Raw genomic sequence first — 17648 nt, 5'->3', positions numbered from 1 at the left:
TCAATCTAGTCAACATTTTCACACCGCCTCCAATGCATTTACATCCTTCCTTAACTGAGGAGAAGTAAGCTGCATGCAGTCAGCAGGAGATTCTGTACACTCAGCAGTGTGTTTCACGCTGGCGGAAGTGGCTCACCATTGGGCGGTGAAGGAATCTTCTGATCCCACCTATCAATGGAGTTTCTTGTTCTATGCACCCTCTGGAAATCCAAGTACAGTATGTCTACAAGCTCTCACTTACGCAGGGCACAATTTACTACTTTAAAGAACTCCAATGAATTGGTTAAATATGGGGGTGGAGATGCACGAAATGCGGCGAGCAGGCCATAGTTTTCCCTAGCGAGACCCTGAAGTGATGGACCCCAAGGTGGGCCAAGTGGGTCAGTGAGTAACTGAAGTGTCGCCCCAAAGTCCATTGGTAGGCCATCCTCCCCCAACAATACAAATCCACCCCCCCCAAACTGACAAGGGCACCCTCCTCCCACCAAGGGAATAATGGGTCACCCCCCCCACAGCATGCACGCATGAAGGTGACTCGACCCTCCTCCACCACTGACCCCCCCATCACTAATCCCCAAAAGCCCCATCAGAGTGTTAGACGTTCAGCTGCTGTTGTATAAAGAGTCAAAGGTTCTGCTCCTTTTCAAGAACACCTTTATTTCACTTTAACAGACTCTGCACAAAACTCTATCATCACATCACCTGACACAAAGGCCACCTGAAGCCCCTTTATATAATCAGTGTCAATTATTGGATACTTAACGTAAATGAGACAACTAATTGGAATGTCTCTTAACCCATTACTTAACACAGAGCACCCATCAAAGCCCTCATCAGTCACCCTCATCACACCCCGATCAGAACGGAGAATCCCGGCAATGATTTTCCCTTTCACAAAACCATGCTGACTCTTCCTGTATCTTTTTTATCTTTCTCTTAATCCAATCTTTCCTTCACTCTCTTTATTTATTATTCCTATACCTGACTGGACTCTAGTTGATATTATTTCCATCTTTATCATCCGCCTGTATTCTTCCATGCTCCTTAACTCATATACACTGTTGGTCCTGCCATTCACAAGCTGTCCGAGTCCTCTTTGCCCCATTGCATCATTATCAGCTCACACATTCAGCAGGTTGCAGCAGCAAACTATTTTGTGTTGAAGTACGCTGTAAAAGTCTAACCATTGTTGTAGAGTCATAGACTCATACAGCCCAGAAAAGGCCCTTGGGCCCATCTTGTCTGCGCCAGTCAAAAACAATCACCTAACTATTCTAATCCCATTTCACAACACGAGGCTCCTAGCCTTGTATGCCCTGGGATCGCAAGTGTTCATCTAAATACTTCTTAAATGTTATGAGGGTCTCTGCCTTCACCAACCTTTCAGGCAGTGAGTTCCAAAATCCCACCACCCTCTGGGTGAAAAAGTATTTCCTCACATCCCCTCTAAACCTCCATCCCCTTCACTTAAATCTATGCCCTCCGGTCATTGATCCCTCCACCAAGGGGAAAGATTGCTCCCTGTCTATTCTATCTATGCCCCTCATAATTTTATACATCTCAATCATGTCCCCCTCAGTCTGCTTTGCTCCAAGGAAAACAATCCATGTCTATCCAGTCACTCTTCATAACTGTATAGACTGTGAAATGGCCCACTCCAGTAAGTTCTAGCCTGATATATTTATGTTACAGGCCTATATTATTCTCAGCTCTCGATACTTGTAATTGCAAGCTATTTTATTTTCAAAGAAAAATGTTTCTCTTCAACTAATTTTAATTTGCTGGAAAGGATCAATTAGAGTAATCACCGCAGATGATTGCATTTGATTTATTTGAGTGCTGACTAGATTTAATGTTTACAAATTCAGTTACAAATGGTTTGATAGGAAAAATGGAGGTTTAAAAAAAAATCATTGAATATCAATTCTTTTGTTTTCAAGCCTCTGCTTACCAAATGCCTTAGTAAAAATAACAGTCGCACAAAAGAATGCTTGCATTCCAGTGTGTCATGTTGCAAATCGTAGGATATGAATCTACCCCTGGGATTCTCCACACCCCTGGTCGCAGTTAGATAATGAAGGACAAGAATGAAACAAATGTTTTCCAAAAGGGAAGAGATATATCAATGGACAAATCAATGCTTTGTGGTTCTTACTGTTGGAGTGTGCCTCTGTGACAACTCAGAGAACAGCGCTATCAATTGCACTTTTAGTCAGCAGATACGATGTCTAAAAAGGATGTGGAAGAAAAGAAAGGAACAATTTTGTTTCGTATAACTTTAAATGGAGACCAAAGAATCGATGTATTTCACAGACAAATAATTTTGCTAAGAATGTACAATAGTGTGGAATGAAAGATTTAGATATAATTCTTCAAGCTATCTCCATCTGGGCTGGTTTAGCACAGGGCTAAAGAGCTGGCTTTTAAAGCAGACCAAGGCAGGCCAGCAGCACGGTTCAATTCCCGTACCAGCCTCCCCCTACAGGCGCCGGAATGTGGCAACTAGGGGCTTTTTACAGTAACTTCATTTGAAGCCTACTTGTGACAATAAGCGATTTTCATCCACAGGTGATTCTTCCGTCACAAATTTCCTGTAAATGTCAAAACAACTACTTCTAGTGACAGAAGAGAAAAAAGGCTCTCAGTTATTATAGTGCCTTTCACAACCTCAGGATGTCCAGAACTCTTTGCAACCAATTAAGTATTTTTATTTATTTATTTTTTCCACCTACCCTGCACATCTTTGGGTTGTGGGGGTGAAACCCACTCAGACACGGGGAGAATGTGCAAAGTCCACACGGACAGTGGCCCAGGATTCGAACCCGGGTCCTCAGCACCATAGCCTGCAGTGCTAACCACTGTGCCACATGCCACCCAATTAAGTATTTTTAAAGGATAGACACTGTTGTAGTGCAGGAAAAGCAGGAGTCAATTTGCACACATTGAGCTTCAACAAATAGCAATGTGATCATATCAAATCATCTGTTTTAGTGATGTTGGTTAAGGAGTGAATAATGTCATAACGCCAGTTCTCTGTAATAGTGTCATGGGATCTTTTGGCTCCATTTGAGAGAGTGGAAGATTGATTGATTGGTTTGATTTATTGATTTGATTCATACTTGTGTACCGAGGTACAATGAAAGTATTGTTCTGAATACAGTCCATACAGATACATTTTTAAAAATAGGACATACATAAATACGGTGTGTACTACTATTCAGTAGAGGGTCATTCAGGTGTCCGGTAACAGCGGGGAAGAAGCTGGGACCTCAACGTGACGTCTCACCCAAAAGACACATCCAATGACACAGCACTCCCTCAGTACTGCACTGGAGCTTCAGGCTAGATTTTGGACTCAAGTCTCTGGAATTGAATTTGCACACACGGTTCTCTGATTCAGAGATGAGTGTGCTACCTCGGAGCCACAATCAATGCAGGGTGGGTTTCCTGATTCTGCACTCCCATTATTCATTCAGATGGATGGAACAGATCCGACTGCACCAACAACATGTGCTTTCCTCAGCTGGGGCTCTGTGTGACAGAACACAATTGACCCTTAACCTCCTGCTCCTACCCACTTGGGAAAACAAATCAACCTGTGTTCTTCATCTAACTTTTGCCCTGCACAACCAGAATACATCCAACTCCCCTGGAAAGGATTCAGCTGAGTCTGAATCAATTTACTCCTCTGGTAATCTGGTTCACATAGAAATCCAGAGGATTTTGTGTTTTGGTTCAGAACCCCAACACCAGGATTAAATGGGGGTCCTGATCCCGCATTGGGTGGCAAAGCCACCTAGCAGCGATTTTCTCTGAATGGGCGAATTAGTAGCCAGAGGGTGCACGCACCATCCAATGAAGTGGGCCGGGTGGGCTCTCGAAGCTGATGGACAATAGAATGCTCTTCTGCATGGAAGGAACAGCAACCTGCAATTGCAGGTCAGAGAGAGAGAGAGCCTCTCAGGGACTTTAAATAAAAAGTTTTAATTAAAAATTCACAGAATCACAAAATTGTCACGCTGCAGGAGGAGGCCATTTGGCCCATTATGTCTGCAATGGCTCTCCAAATGCATAACATAACTTAGTGCCATTCCCCTGTCTTTACCCCATACTCCTGCACATTGTTTCCATTCATGTGATCATCTAATGCCCTCTCGAATGCCTTGATTGAACCTTCCTCCACCACACTTCCCGGCAGTGCATTCCAGGCCCAGAAGACTGGTTGCCTGAAAAGGTTTTTTCTCACATCATATTTGCTTCTTTTGCAAATCACTTTAAAATCTGCTACCTCTCGTTCTTGATCCTTTTACGAGCTGGAACAGTTTCTCCCCATCTACTATGTCCAGCCCCCCCTATGATTTTGAACATCTCTATCAACTCTCCTCTTAGCCTCTTTCTCTCCAAGGAGAACAGTCCCAATCTATCCTCATAACTCAACCTTCTCATCCCTGGAACCATTCTTGTAAACCTCTTCTGCATTCTCTGCAATGTGTTCATATCCTTCCTATAGTGTGGCACCCAGACCTGTACACAGTACTCCAGCTGTGGGCTACCTAATGTCTTGTATAAGTTCAGCATAACCTCCTTGCTCTTATACTATATGCCCCTATTAATAAAGCCCAGAGTACTATATGTTTGATTAATTGCTCTCTCCACCTGCCCTGCCACCTACAATGATCTAGGCACGTATACATCCAGTTCCCTCTGCTCTTGCACCCCTTTACGAATTTACCCCTTATTTTATATTGTTCTTCCTTCCAAGATATATCACCTCACACTTCTCCATATTGAACATCATCTGTCACCTATCTGCACTCGGCCAACTTGTCCGTGTCCTTTTGAAGTTCTGCACTGTCCTCTTCACAGTTCAGATAACTTTGAAGTTTTGTATCATCCTGTTATGGGCCAGGGTTTAGCGAACCCCAAAGTGTATCATGGAGTTCACCTGACCCACAACTTTGAATAGATTGTGGTATGGGGAACACACAGCCCACTTTACAGCTGTGGTACAGCAGAAATGCAAAAGTATTTTTTAAAGCAAAACAATCTTTATTCTATGAACTCAAGTTAACCTTTTTAAAACATAGTGAACATCTGAGCAACTATTAATTCAAATACAACCCCCAAAGAATACAACACTAAGTAATCCTTAATAACACCCCAAACAACATCCAGAAGACAAAATAAGCTTTTTAACAGAAGCACATCAGGTTTACATTCATTACTGAAAACAATTATAATTCTGAATTCACTAAATGATCAAGAGATAGTCTTTTCGTGGCAGAGAGATCAACAGTACATCCGCTCTGTCTGGCGTCAGCTCCAACACAGAAAACGAAACTAAAACACACCCTGCAGCAAACAGCCTAAAATGAAAGTAAAAAGCTGACAGACAGCCCAGCTCCATCCACACACTGACATCACTGATAAACAACAATTTCTTAAAGGTACATTCCTTAAACACCCATTTCTTAAAGGAACTCTCACATGACAATCTGAAAACTTTGAAATTATCCCCTGCACACCAAGATCTAGATCATGAATATATATCAGGAAAATCAAAGATCCCCATATCGCGCCCTGGGGATCGCCACTATAAAACTTCCTCTGGCCCAAAAAATATCCATTCATCATTACTCTCTGCTTCCTATGATTCAGGCAGTTTTGTATCCAAATTGCTACTGCCCATTTTATTCCATGAGCTATGACTGTGGGCGGCACAACAGCATGGTGGCACAGTGATTAGCACTGTTGCCACACGGCACCAGGAACCTGGGTTCGATTGCGGTTGACTGCCTTGTGTGAAATTTTCATGTTCTCCTCGTGCCTGCTTGGGTTTCCTCCAGGTTGTCCGGTTTCCTCCCACAGTCCAATGATGTGTAGGTCAGGTGAATTGGCCATGATCAATGCGTGGGATTATGGGAATTGGGAGGGGGAGCGGGCCTAGGTAGAGTGCTCTTTCAGAGGACCGGTGCAGACTCAATGGGCTGAATAGCCTCCTTGTGCACTCTGGGGATTCTGTGGATTCCCTCAAAAAACCTCCAGCAAGTTAGTTAAACACGATTACTCCTTTAGAAACCCATGCTGGTTCTTCCTTATCATTTTTCCAAGTGACTACTAATTCTACCCCAAATAATTGTTTTGAGAAGTTTGCCCACTACTGATATTAGACTGACTGGCCTATAATTGCTTGGGCTTATCCTTACAACATTTTTGAACAAGGGTGTTACATTTGCAATTCCCCAATCCATTGGCATCTCTCCTGAATCTATGGAAAACTGGAAGCTTATGGCCAACACCCGCACAATTTCCATTCTCACTTCCTTCAATATCTTTGGATGCATCTCATCCAATCCCAGTGCTTTATCAACTTTCAGTACCGATAGTCTATTCAACACTTCCTCCTTATCAATTTTAAACCCTTTTAGGAACAGAATTTCCTCATCTGTCACCATGTCCTGGGTAGCATCTACCTCTTTTGTAAAGACGGATGCAAAGTGTTCATTTAATACCTCAGCTATGCCCCCTGCCTCCATGTGTAAATTCCCTTTTGGGTCCCTAATAGGCCCTACTCCTCCATCTTCCACCCTTCAACTATTTATATGCCTATAAAAAACTTTAGGATTCGCCTTTATGTTGGCTGCTAGCCTTTTCTCATAATCCCTCTTCACTTCCCTAATGTGTTTTTTCACCTCTGCTCTGAACCTTCTGCATTCCTCTTGGTTCTCAACTGTATTTTCTACCTGACTCCTGTCATAGGACATTTTTACTAAATTATCTTAATTTCTATCTCATGTTTCATCGAGGGAGCCATGGATTTGTTTGCCCTACCTATCTCTGTTAAGGGAATATACTTTTGACTTTGTCTGGGCCATTTCTGTTTCAAAGGTAACCCATTGTTCAACTATAAGTTTCCCTGCCAACCTCTTGCTCCAGTACAACCAGCCCAACTCTGTTACTGCCCCATTGAAGTCGCCTCTCCTCCAGTTCATTCTTTTTTCTTAGACTGCCTATTTTCCGTTAGCACGATCATCCAAAACATTACAATACAATGATCACAGTCTCCTAAATGTTCCGCCATTTATACTTGATCTACTTGGCCTACCTCATTTCCAAGTACCAGGTCCAACAGTGCATTTTTTCTTGTTCAACTGGACGCATACTGCTGTAGAAACTTTTCCTGAACACAATCTAGGACTGGTCACAGCTGCCAGCTCTGCTGACATGAGCTTGCCTCTAGGCAGCTGACCTGTTCGTGATGCTGTGAGTCCTCTGATAATTGGCCTCAAATTGTCAAAAAACCTACCTTGACTGGCTACCTGCTGCATGTGGGCTAGTAGTCCTTCATCCCCAATCCTACCTTCAGGAAAGTGCCATGGTGCTGGAAAACCACCATGCCAGCTGGTGATGCAAATGACCCACTCTTCCTCTACCGTGAGTTCAAACCCACTACATCAAATTGCCGAACTGAATCAATATGGGCTGGCACCAGATAAAATGACCAACAGAGCGGGTGAACTGTTGTAAAAACCCAGTTGGTTCATCAGTGTCCTTCACGGAATGGAACCTCCAACTATCCCTGTCTGGTCTGCATGTGACTCCAGTCTCACACTATATCCTCAGGGCAACTAGGGATCAATAGTAAATGCTAGCCTTGCCAGTAATGTCTAGATTCTAAAAAAATGTTTTAAGGCTATCTCATGGGTGCACAAAACATTTCCAAAATTATCTGTAAGTGTATTTTTCGTAAACACTTTATTATCTCAATTTAATCTTTGCTCAACCACATCACGTTGAACAATTCCAGCTGATACTCTTAATTGAGTCAAGCAGGAATGGGGTGAAAATGTTAGTTGCTGGCAAGTCTAGAAAAGGTATTTTCCCCTTCCCAAGGTTAACAAAAATACAATTCTTTGCTTTTAATACAAGCATCGGGATCGAAGGTCAATCTCTCCCACACAACATAGCTTAACCCAGCCACAAATCTACATTCCATACTGTAGAGCTAACACGCAACATTCTCTAAAACTTTCATTGTTACGTGGGTGTCAGTGAAATTTGTGTTAATGCAACAAGCCAATGGTTTTGATTATGCCCTTTGAGGAAGATGTCAAAGTGTGTCTAGGTGCTTTCCATAGATAAGGAGGGAAGCATTGGAGGCTGAGTCATTCCGCACTGCTCTTTTCCTAGCCACCTTATACTTTCTCGATCAAGAGCAGCACTGCCAGAGGACTGGGCATGGATAACACATCTAGCCCTCTCAGACAGAGAATGATACATGGAAGCATAAAATCATTCATGGCATAAATTACCTTTTTTTGTTTTCTCATGTGCTGCGCCTCAAAGTCTAGAGGTTCTGGTGCTAAGTGGTAGGTGCATCGGGAAGTCGTGCTGCAGAGCTGACTGCACTCAGCTCTGACTCACACTCTGCAGCGTGCTCCCAAGATCAGACTCCATTTTGTAGGAGCAGAAGCTGATACTGAACTAGAATAGCATTGTAGTGATGTTAGGGTATGGTAGGAATTAAATGTTCCACCAAAATTCAATTTTTGAAATTAAATGCAAGTTGAATAATTAGCAGAGTTTACTTACACACTTCAACTTCACTGAAGAAATTTATCTAAAATTAATGTGTTCCTTCTGATTTTCAAGATATGTGTAAAACGTATCACAGCCCTGTGCAAATTCAAAATTCATCATTTTGATAACCGAATATGGAGCACTTTCTTCTCATCTTTCTTCATTCAGGAAAGTTTATCTGTGGCAGATGACTGAAGATTACAGGCAATAACAAATGCATCTATTTCTCTCTAACTCTTAAAAAAAGTTTTTTAAAATCTTTTTTTAAATGTTTGTATTATTCAGTCCCTGGGCCCTTGTCATGTTTAAGTCAGGAATCCAAAAATTCTGGGGGGAAAAATCAATGCCTTTCTTCCTAACTTTAGGCCCCTTGTGTTCTATTTCTATGTGCCTGTCTCCTCCTACAGATTTCCGCCCTCTCCTGAATGTGCTAATTCATGTTCAACTGCTGCTTTTGAGGGAGGATGGAATTGTTCTGACCCTGTCCCTGACAATCAATTCCATGTCCCCTCTGTATAGTCACGATGCTAACTCCTCCCTGACTGCACCATAGAAGATTAAAGGAAGTCCCATTGTCAGTACTGTATTAATGCAGCGCTCGCCATTGATGCAAATCCTACCCATCTAACAAAATTGCCGGTGTCTTTATACAGCCCTATCTGTGTATTAGTCTTTTAAAGTGTGCAGTGATCTCGATAGACTGCGGCTCACTACAATTCCAGTGTTATGAATTCCACAGTCCATTTCATTCATGGAAATTACACACGCCTGTCTCTATACTATACATCCTGCTGCAAAAAAAAACCTTGTAAAAACCTACCACTACTCAATAACTGGTACCATGCATTTGCTTTTTAATAATACTTACACCGTTTATTTGTTGAAATCAATTTCCAAAAGGCCTGAAGCAACTCTTAATATTGAAATTAAATCACTTGGAAATTAGCAGATTTATTTATGTGGGTAAGTTGAGACGATCAAAAATTAGATGGACTAGTGTAACAAAATGGTATTTGTTACTTCCAAGAATTATGTTTTTATAGTAAACCTTAATATAGCTTCTTACATGTCCAGTATTCTATAAGGATTGCACCGTCCTTGAAATGTACTTCAAACAATGATGCATTCTATATGTTTAAAAAAAAATTCCTTTTAATACAGCCAAGAGTTCGGGTCATTGCATATCACAGGTGCACTAAAGTACCAATTCACATTCTATATTCATCAAAAAACAGAGTGAAGCATTAATTGTATGCTGGGTGCACATTTATTTCGCGTCTGTCACAGCTAAAAAGACAAGACAGAAGAAAGCGCGATTAAACCCGTTAACATAGCCCAAGCTTGTTTTACCCTGTGTGATCCTGCTGGGAGGTGGACATTTGGAGTTTAGAACGATAACGCACAATCGCATATTTACGCGGTTCTGGAGATTCCATGCTGCGGGTTCATTTGAACATTCTACGAGACACATGTAGCCGCAAACTCCCCATTCAATTCATGTGGATTGTAAAGGTATACCCGGGGACTCGTGCACACCGTGTGATAAAGGACGCAGTGTCAAGCTGCTGAGCAAAGCACTGCATCTCACATTTTAAGAAATACACGCTTAAATTAAGAAATTAAAACACATCAAATACCAATACTTTCGAGAAGGAAACGGAATTATTAAAAAAAAAGAAAAATAAGCACATACAATGAATTATATTTCGAACACAGCCGAACTTACCCCCAAGTAAGAACCTGTCAAATCTTTCAGTCTAATTTTAAAAACTCTTACTAATCTTTATCAGTCTAATTTTAAGAACTCTTACTAATCTTTATCAGTCTAATTTTAAGAACTCTTACTAATCTTTATCAGCCTGCCCCGAAACAGGCTTTTCACAGTAACTTCATTGAAGCCTACTCGTGACAATAAGGATTTTCATTTCATTTCATTTCAACAGGCAATGGGGTAATTGACCTGAAATACTTCGTGGGGAGCAGAGAGCGGCGGCTAAAGGCACTTAGGATCACTGTGGTGTTGCAGAAAAACACTCGTGATCCAATTACTTCTTTCAGAGAGCAAACCAGCCAAAACAAAGCAAAAAAAAAGAGAACGATGTAAAAATCTAAACTTGCCTTCCTGGGTCGTGCCGGCCGAGTCAAAAACAAAAGGCAAAGTCAACTTTCATCACGTCCCTTCAAGTTACGCATCGACCACAGAGCGTCCCGCTCAAAGCAGAGACAGGCTTCAGGAATTGTGGCTCTGACATTGTGCGTCTGCCCACTCGGTGCTGAAATGACAGCTCCAGAATGAGTCAGTCTGTGCCGCAGCAAATATCCCCTTTTAACGCAAAAATAACCCCAATCTCAGTGCAGGCAACGTGTTCTGTGTATTTAACCCACCCCTCTCCAAAAAAGCCTTGTCCGTTGTTAATTTCACACCGCATAATCCCCTTCCACTGGCTCCAAGATAATTAATCAGCGAGATGCCTCATGACAACTACTGATCAGCTGCAATTACATTAATCTGGTGTAGTTTCAGTGACAGGTCCTGGAATATGGATGGCACATTTACACAGAGGTTTCTTATTTTGCTCCTTAACCCTTTTATGACTGAATGAACTTTTCTTTCTTTTTTTTAGCCTGAACACATTTCATGATGGGCTGTTAAATGTTCAAACTATCCAGCCAAAGGTGAATTCTGCCCCCCAGTTTGAGTGGAATGTGAAGCATGTCTCATTGCAGTGCTGGAAGGGGGGGGGGATCTTTGGCAGCATCTTTGGCAATTTCGAGCACAGTGGGAGCTGTGTATGATCCCAAAAGGAGGCAATTAAGAGGGAATCCTTCCTGGAAGGTTTTGTGGGAACCCCGGCTGCAAGAGGAGCTTCCCGGGAAGGCTGACAACACACAGTTTGCTCTCAAACTGCAGCAGAGCCTGGAGCCCCGATCTCTGGAGTTACAGCCAAGCGTGTTCAAAGTTCAGCAACCGCTTTCAGCTAGAAATCGGAAGAGTCCTCCGCGTTACATTTAGGAGATAATAAGATTCACGAGCACCGGGGGGCGGCGTGAAACAAACTTAAGACCAACTACCCGAACCTGCATTACTGCCCCAGCACCATATATACTGCATAAAGTTAAACCATTCACCCGCCAGGGTGCAGGGCTGCAGGCTGCATTACATGGGTGCTGAGCAGACTAGATAGCTCAAAGAGGATACGCTGATCGCTGAGTAAAAAAGAAACAGGAGGGGAGCTTGTTCACTTACTTTACTCAAAGGCGGCGGCTACTGCAGGGAAATTCCAGGCACTTGTCAAAGCGCTGCCGTCATTCACACTCTGCCTCCTTCCTTGCTCTCTCTCTCCCTTTTTCTCCCCTTGCTTGCCCCCCACGTTAAAATGGCTGCAAGTGAGTTAGCTTCAGCCAGTGGGGTGTTTTTCTTTTTGACGTTGCAGCCCTTGTCACTGCAGTGCTGGATGAGAGAGAGAGAGAGAGCGATCAATAATTGTAGCCCAGGGAATGGAGTGGGCAATCCCAGCTAATGGAACAATCCAGCCTCCAGCAACTGTGTGAGTGTTATAGGGGTGGAAAGCAGAACACATTAAAAACTGTAATCTGAATCAACCCCCCTCCCCTCCCAAGAAAGCATTCTGAGCAACCGATAAATGTACACACAGCATGCCCCTCACACACACACACACTGTGCAAGGCACAGGTGAATGGACCGATTCATTCACGCTTAGTACGGGCAATTGTGACTTTTTGATAGCACCCTTCCACCTAACATTTTTCTGCGGTTTTGCATGGGATTTAATGCAGTATGGACATTAATGCTGACAGTTACATTGCTAGAGCCATACGGTAGCACAATAATCTATCATGCTCACAAGGCAGCGCTACCGCAAAGCAAACACAAGCCTCAGCGCAGTATTAGTTTAGTGCTCCATTGCTCCAGGAAGGGTCAGGTACGGATTTATTTCATTTCATGTCGGGCATCACCTGCTTAACCCGTCTAACTTGGCCATTCGGAAGGCAGGTTACAGCTGCCTGCAGCCCCCCCCCCCCCAAAAGAAATCGGTTGCAAAGAGACCACCCCACAGGGGTGTTCACCCCCCACCCCAACCGCTCCCCTCTGTTGGGCAGCTTGTCCTCAGATTGAACCATCAGCAAGAGGGGGCTCAAACCCACAGCATTCTCCCTCTGTCACCCCAAACAATGTGGCACTGCTCGCTGTCAGCTTCCGCCACTCTGTCCCTGTGAATGAGACCTTACTGATGGGACCTTACTTCGAATAATTCCACTGCACAAGGAGTCCAGCCCAGTATTGTTATCGGGTCTCATTTCCATGAAGCAGATGAAGCTTCGGACGCAGTTGTCATTGTCCGCCAGGTAAAAAGAGGAAGATGCAGGCTGGTGTGTGTGGAGGGGGTGGGGGTGTAAGTCATTGACCAGGGAGTGGGGGAGGGGGACTGTGTTGCTGATCAATGTCCGGGGAGTGGGGTGTTCTTGGTCATTGGCCAGGGAGTGGGGGGGGGGGGAGGGGGGGGGACTGTGTTGCTGATCAATGGCCGGGGAGTGGGGTGTTCTTGGTCATTGGCCAGGGAGTGGGTTTGGGGTGTTCTTGGTCATTGGCCAGGGAGTGGGGGTGGGGGGGGGGTGTTGTTAGTCATTGGCCAGGGAGTGGGGGTGGGGGTGTTGTTGGTCATTGGCCAGGGAGTGGGGTGGGGGTGTTGTTGGTCATTGGCCAGGGAGTGGGGGTGGGGGTGGTGTTGATCATTGGCCAGGGAGTGGGGGTGGGGGTGGTGTTGATCATTGGCCAGGGAGTGGGGGTGGGGGTAGTGTTGGCCATTGGCTAGGGAGTGGGGGTGGGGGTGGTGTTGGTCATTGGCCAGGGAGTGGGGGTGGGGGTGGTGTTGGCCATTGGCTAGGGAGTGGGGGTGGGGGTGGTGTTGGTCATTGGCTAGGGAGTGGGGGTGGGGGTGGTGTTGATCATTGGCCAGGGAGTGGGGGGTGGGGGTGGTGTTGGTCATTGGCCAGGGAGTGGGGTAGGGGTGTTGTCGGTCATTGGCCAGGGAGTGGGGGTGGGGTGTTGTTGGTCATTGGCCAGGGAATGGGGGTGGGGGTGTTGTTGGTCATTGGTCAGGGAGGTGCTGGAAATCGCTGGCCACGGTGTTATATTTTTTGAGTGTATGTAGTGTTGCAAATCCTCCACGATTGGCCTAGAGTATCCAGGAAGATCAATCTTCACTTCACTTGATGTTACAACCGTAGAGAAAAATCATCAGGCCATTAAGAAGTGTGTCTTTTTCTGACATGTTCTTTGAATATTTCCCTTTACCCGATATCAAAATACTGAAAATGGAGGAGAAAAAGCTTTTTAGTTGATAATCAAGTATAATTCGATTGGGTGTCGAGTCTTTTTGTTTTCCAATTGGTGTCGAAAAGCAGTGCTTCAAAGGATGGATGTGTTGGTTGACTAATAGCTGGAGTTTCGGGAAAGTCATGTGATAAAACCTCCGGAGTTGGCAACCCCTAGTGTAGGAGATTGGTAGCTGGGCATTCCAAGGCCCAGGACTAAATGCTGAAGGACACATTAAAGTTTGGGGCATCTCCTGCAAAGACTCAATGGTTAACAACTGTCTGTGGTCCCCCCGGTCGTCGTCCCCCCCCCCCCCCCGGTTCCCCCGGTCCCCCCCCAGTCCCCCCCCAGTCCCCCCCCCCCCAGTCCCGTCCGTCCCCCCAGTCCCCCCCCCCCCCCCAGTCCCGTCCGTCCCCCCAGTCCCCCCCCCCCCCCCACCGCAGTATGCCGAAGAATTGGAACTCATGTAAAACCCCTCAGGCTGTATGCCGCAGAGAATGTTTAACATGAAATGTCATATGTATATTGCAAATATAACCTGCAATTGTAAGTGTATTGAGGTAATTCAGAGTGCCACATACTGTTTGGAAAGAAATTCAACTCTATTTCACTTCGTGTAAAGTCAAGTTTTAACTTATGCAACATATTGACCCTTTATCAATAGGTGAGAGTAGAGCTCAGCTCCAAATGAGCACGTGTTTCTTGCCTGTCACATTGAAGGCTTAGGAGGCTGTGCAACCAAATTTTCCAGCCATTGGCTCTTGTATTGTGTAAAATGGCTCTTGATTTTACCTGCACAGCAGTTGTTGCATTTCAAAGTAATTTACTGTACTTGAGGCATTTTGATGAATGTTATAGAGTGCTATATAAGTACAAGTTGCCAGTTTTATGACTGAGGAGGGAATAGCTGTTACACTGGGTCTAAAGAAAGAAATAGCATTCCTGTCATTGGTCATTTCTCAGTTTGCTAAGGGTCAAAATCTACTTCTCAATAAAGCTAAAGCAATCAGAAGACATTCATTTGAAAACCCAGCGTTTTTTTAAGTGGATTCCAAGAGGCTTGGGAGCCAATCTTAGCTTTAATCAAATCAATTATAATATGAAGCCTTGTATTGAAAATAATAATTATTCTGCATTGTTACACTTGCCTATTGGCAATTGCAAATCTTGTGACTTGACCCATGCCGCACAGAGCTTTGTGTCATATGAGGGTGGGGGAATTTCAGTGGAGAGGTCAATCCATCCCACATGGTTTTAAACCCATTGAATGAATATTGTGCGCTGCATAGGTGAATTATCACCTTGTCAGATACAAGGAACTCAATCTTAACGTAAAAAATAATGGATAGGCCTTTCTGTAAAGTAGTAAAACCAAAATGGTATTTGAGATCTTTGTTCTGCAGAGAGTGTGTCCTGATATGGCTGCAATGTGAAGTGGTATAAAGGGCAGCATTGTTAATTGGGCAGCTGTTTGGGCAGTGAGGACATCAGGAAAGGTTAAGTGGTAAGTCTAATTCTTAAACTTAGTCTAAGTCTAATTCTGCTGTTTTTCAGTTAAAAGTGCAGTGTGTAGCTTAGTGTCTGATTGGCTGAAGCTGCCCCCACCCTAATTGCTGAGAGGCAGTTATCTGTCAGTCACCTGAGGCCTGTTTAGTGGCACAAGGGTGTACATTGTATTCTCTCTTTGAAACTTAAGTAGTGTGAATCACTTTGTTAGCTGAGGTCTGAATAAAAGACAGACAGAAGTGAGACATTCAGAGTGGGAATTGGAACTTGGTAATTTGGTGCAGTGAGGTAATTTGGTGCAGAGTGGGGGGAAGGTGCTTTTTCCCTACCGTTTTGGTCTCTTTCTTCTGGCCTGTAACCTTTATTCTGCAGGGAGAGAACCAGAGAGCATCCTGGGAAGGTAAGTGATTTTTAATTTTAATTACCTTTTCAAATTGTGTGAGGGGGGAACTGAAGTGACATCACAGTAAAACTGTGACTTGATTGGCTGGTTGGGAATCTACACAAATTTAAAAATTAAACATTGTTAAACTAATTAAACATAATTACTTAATTATAATTTAGAGAGGTAACTACGCCAGAGATCGGAGAGTACTGTATTTAGCTTTCACATTTATAGTAGAAATCTAGTGCTAGGAAACATTTGGTTAACAACAATTTTTTTTTATTTTTAAAGTTTTTTAAATTTAATTTATTAATTAATTAACGCAATGTCAATTAGAGGGGTGCAGTGCTCTGACTATGAGATGTGGCAGGTCCGGGAGGCTTCCAGCATCCCAGATGGCTTCATCTGCAGAAAGTGCACCCAACTGGAGCTCCTCACAGACTACATGGTTCGGTTGGAGCAGCAGGTGGCGGAAAGTGTCATAGATAGCAGTTATATAAATGTGGTCACACCCAAGGTGCAGGCAGAGAAATGGGTGACCACCAGAAGGGCAGGCAGTCAGTGCAGGAATCCCCTGTGGTTGTCCCCCTCTCGAACAGATATACCCTTTTGCATACTGTCGGGGAGGGATAGCCAATCAGGGGAAAAGAGCAGCAGCCAGAGCAGTGGCACCATGGCTGGCTCTGATGTTCAGCAGGGTGGGTCAAAGCGCAGAAGAGCAATAGTCATAGGGGACTCTATAGTCAGGGGCACAGATAGGCGCTTCTGTGAACGTGAAAGAGACTCCAGGATGTCTCAGAATAGGTAGCGGGCATCCTGAAGGGGGATGGCAAACAGGCAGAGGTCATTGTACATATTGATACTAACGACATAGGCAGGAAGGTGCATGAGGTCCTGCAGCAGGAGTTTAGGGAGCTAGGCAGAAAGTTAAAGACAGGACCTCTAGGATTGTAATCTCGGAATTACTCCCTGTGCCACATGCCAGTGAGGCTAGAAATAGGAAGATAGAGCAGCTAAACACGTGGCTGGTGTAGGAGGGAGGGTTTCCATTATCTAGAACACTGGGAGCTCTTCCGGGGCAGGTGTGACCTGTGTAAGAATGACAGGTTGCATCTGAACTGGAGAGGCATAAATATCCTGGCCGCGAGGTTTTCTAGTGTCACACGGGAGGGTTTAAACTAGTATGGCAGGAGGGTGGGTACCGGAGCAATAGGTCAGAAGGTGAAAAAAATTGAGGGAGAACTAGGGAATAGGGCCAGTATGGCTCTGAGGAAGAGCAGACAGGGAGATTTTGCTGCAAACAGTTACTTAGTGCTTGGGGCTTAGACGGGGCAGAGTTTGTAAGGAGCATCCAGGAGGGCTTCTTAAAACAATATGTAGACAGTCCAACTAGGGAAGGGGCTGTACTGAATCTGGTATTGGGGAATGAGCCTGGACAGGTGGTAGAAGTTTCAGTCGGATAGCATTTCGGGAACAGTGACCACAATTCAGTACGTTTTAAAGTGCTGGTGGACAAGGATAAGAGTGGTCCTAGGGTAAATGTACTAAATTGGGGGAAGGCTAATTATAACAATATTAGGCAGGAACTGAAGAACCTAGATTGGGGCGGATGTTTGAGGGTAAATCAACATCTGACATGTGGGAAGCTTTCAAATGTCAGTTGAAAGGAATTCAGGACCGGCATGTTCCTGTGCGGAAGAAGGGTAAATATGGCAAAGTTCGGGAACCTTGTATAACGAGAGATATTGTAGGCCTCGTCAAAAAGAAAAAGGAGGCATTTGTCAGGGCTAGAAGACTGGGAACAGACAAAGCCTGTGTGGAATATAAGGAAAGTAGGAA

At 44.2% G+C, this 17648-nt stretch overlaps 1 protein-coding gene across 2 annotated transcripts in view; it reads right to left on the bottom strand.

Annotated features, from left to right (window-relative positions):
* The window catches only part of sv2ca (synaptic vesicle glycoprotein 2Ca), a 315141-nt gene extending 303033 nt beyond the window's left edge, over window positions 1-12108 (bottom strand). Inside the window, exon 1 of one of the 2 annotated variants that reach the window (XM_038805520.1) lies at window positions 11828-12108. The gene's annotated coding sequence lies outside the window, so the exon portion shown is untranslated. Of the gene's footprint in view, window positions 1-10306; window positions 10356-11827 lie in introns of those variants that run through there. The other variant, XM_038805521.1, reaches the window with a different exon arrangement.
* Between the last annotated feature and the right edge of the window lie 5540 nt (window positions 12109-17648).

This window comes from Scyliorhinus canicula, chromosome 8 (assembly GCF_902713615.1).
Source record: "Scyliorhinus canicula chromosome 8, sScyCan1.1, whole genome shotgun sequence".
In the NCBI taxonomy this organism is placed as follows: domain Eukaryota; kingdom Metazoa; phylum Chordata; class Chondrichthyes; order Carcharhiniformes; family Scyliorhinidae; genus Scyliorhinus; species Scyliorhinus canicula.
The sequence above is the reverse complement of the archived record's forward strand: the minus strand, read 5'-3'. Positions and strand labels throughout refer to the sequence as shown.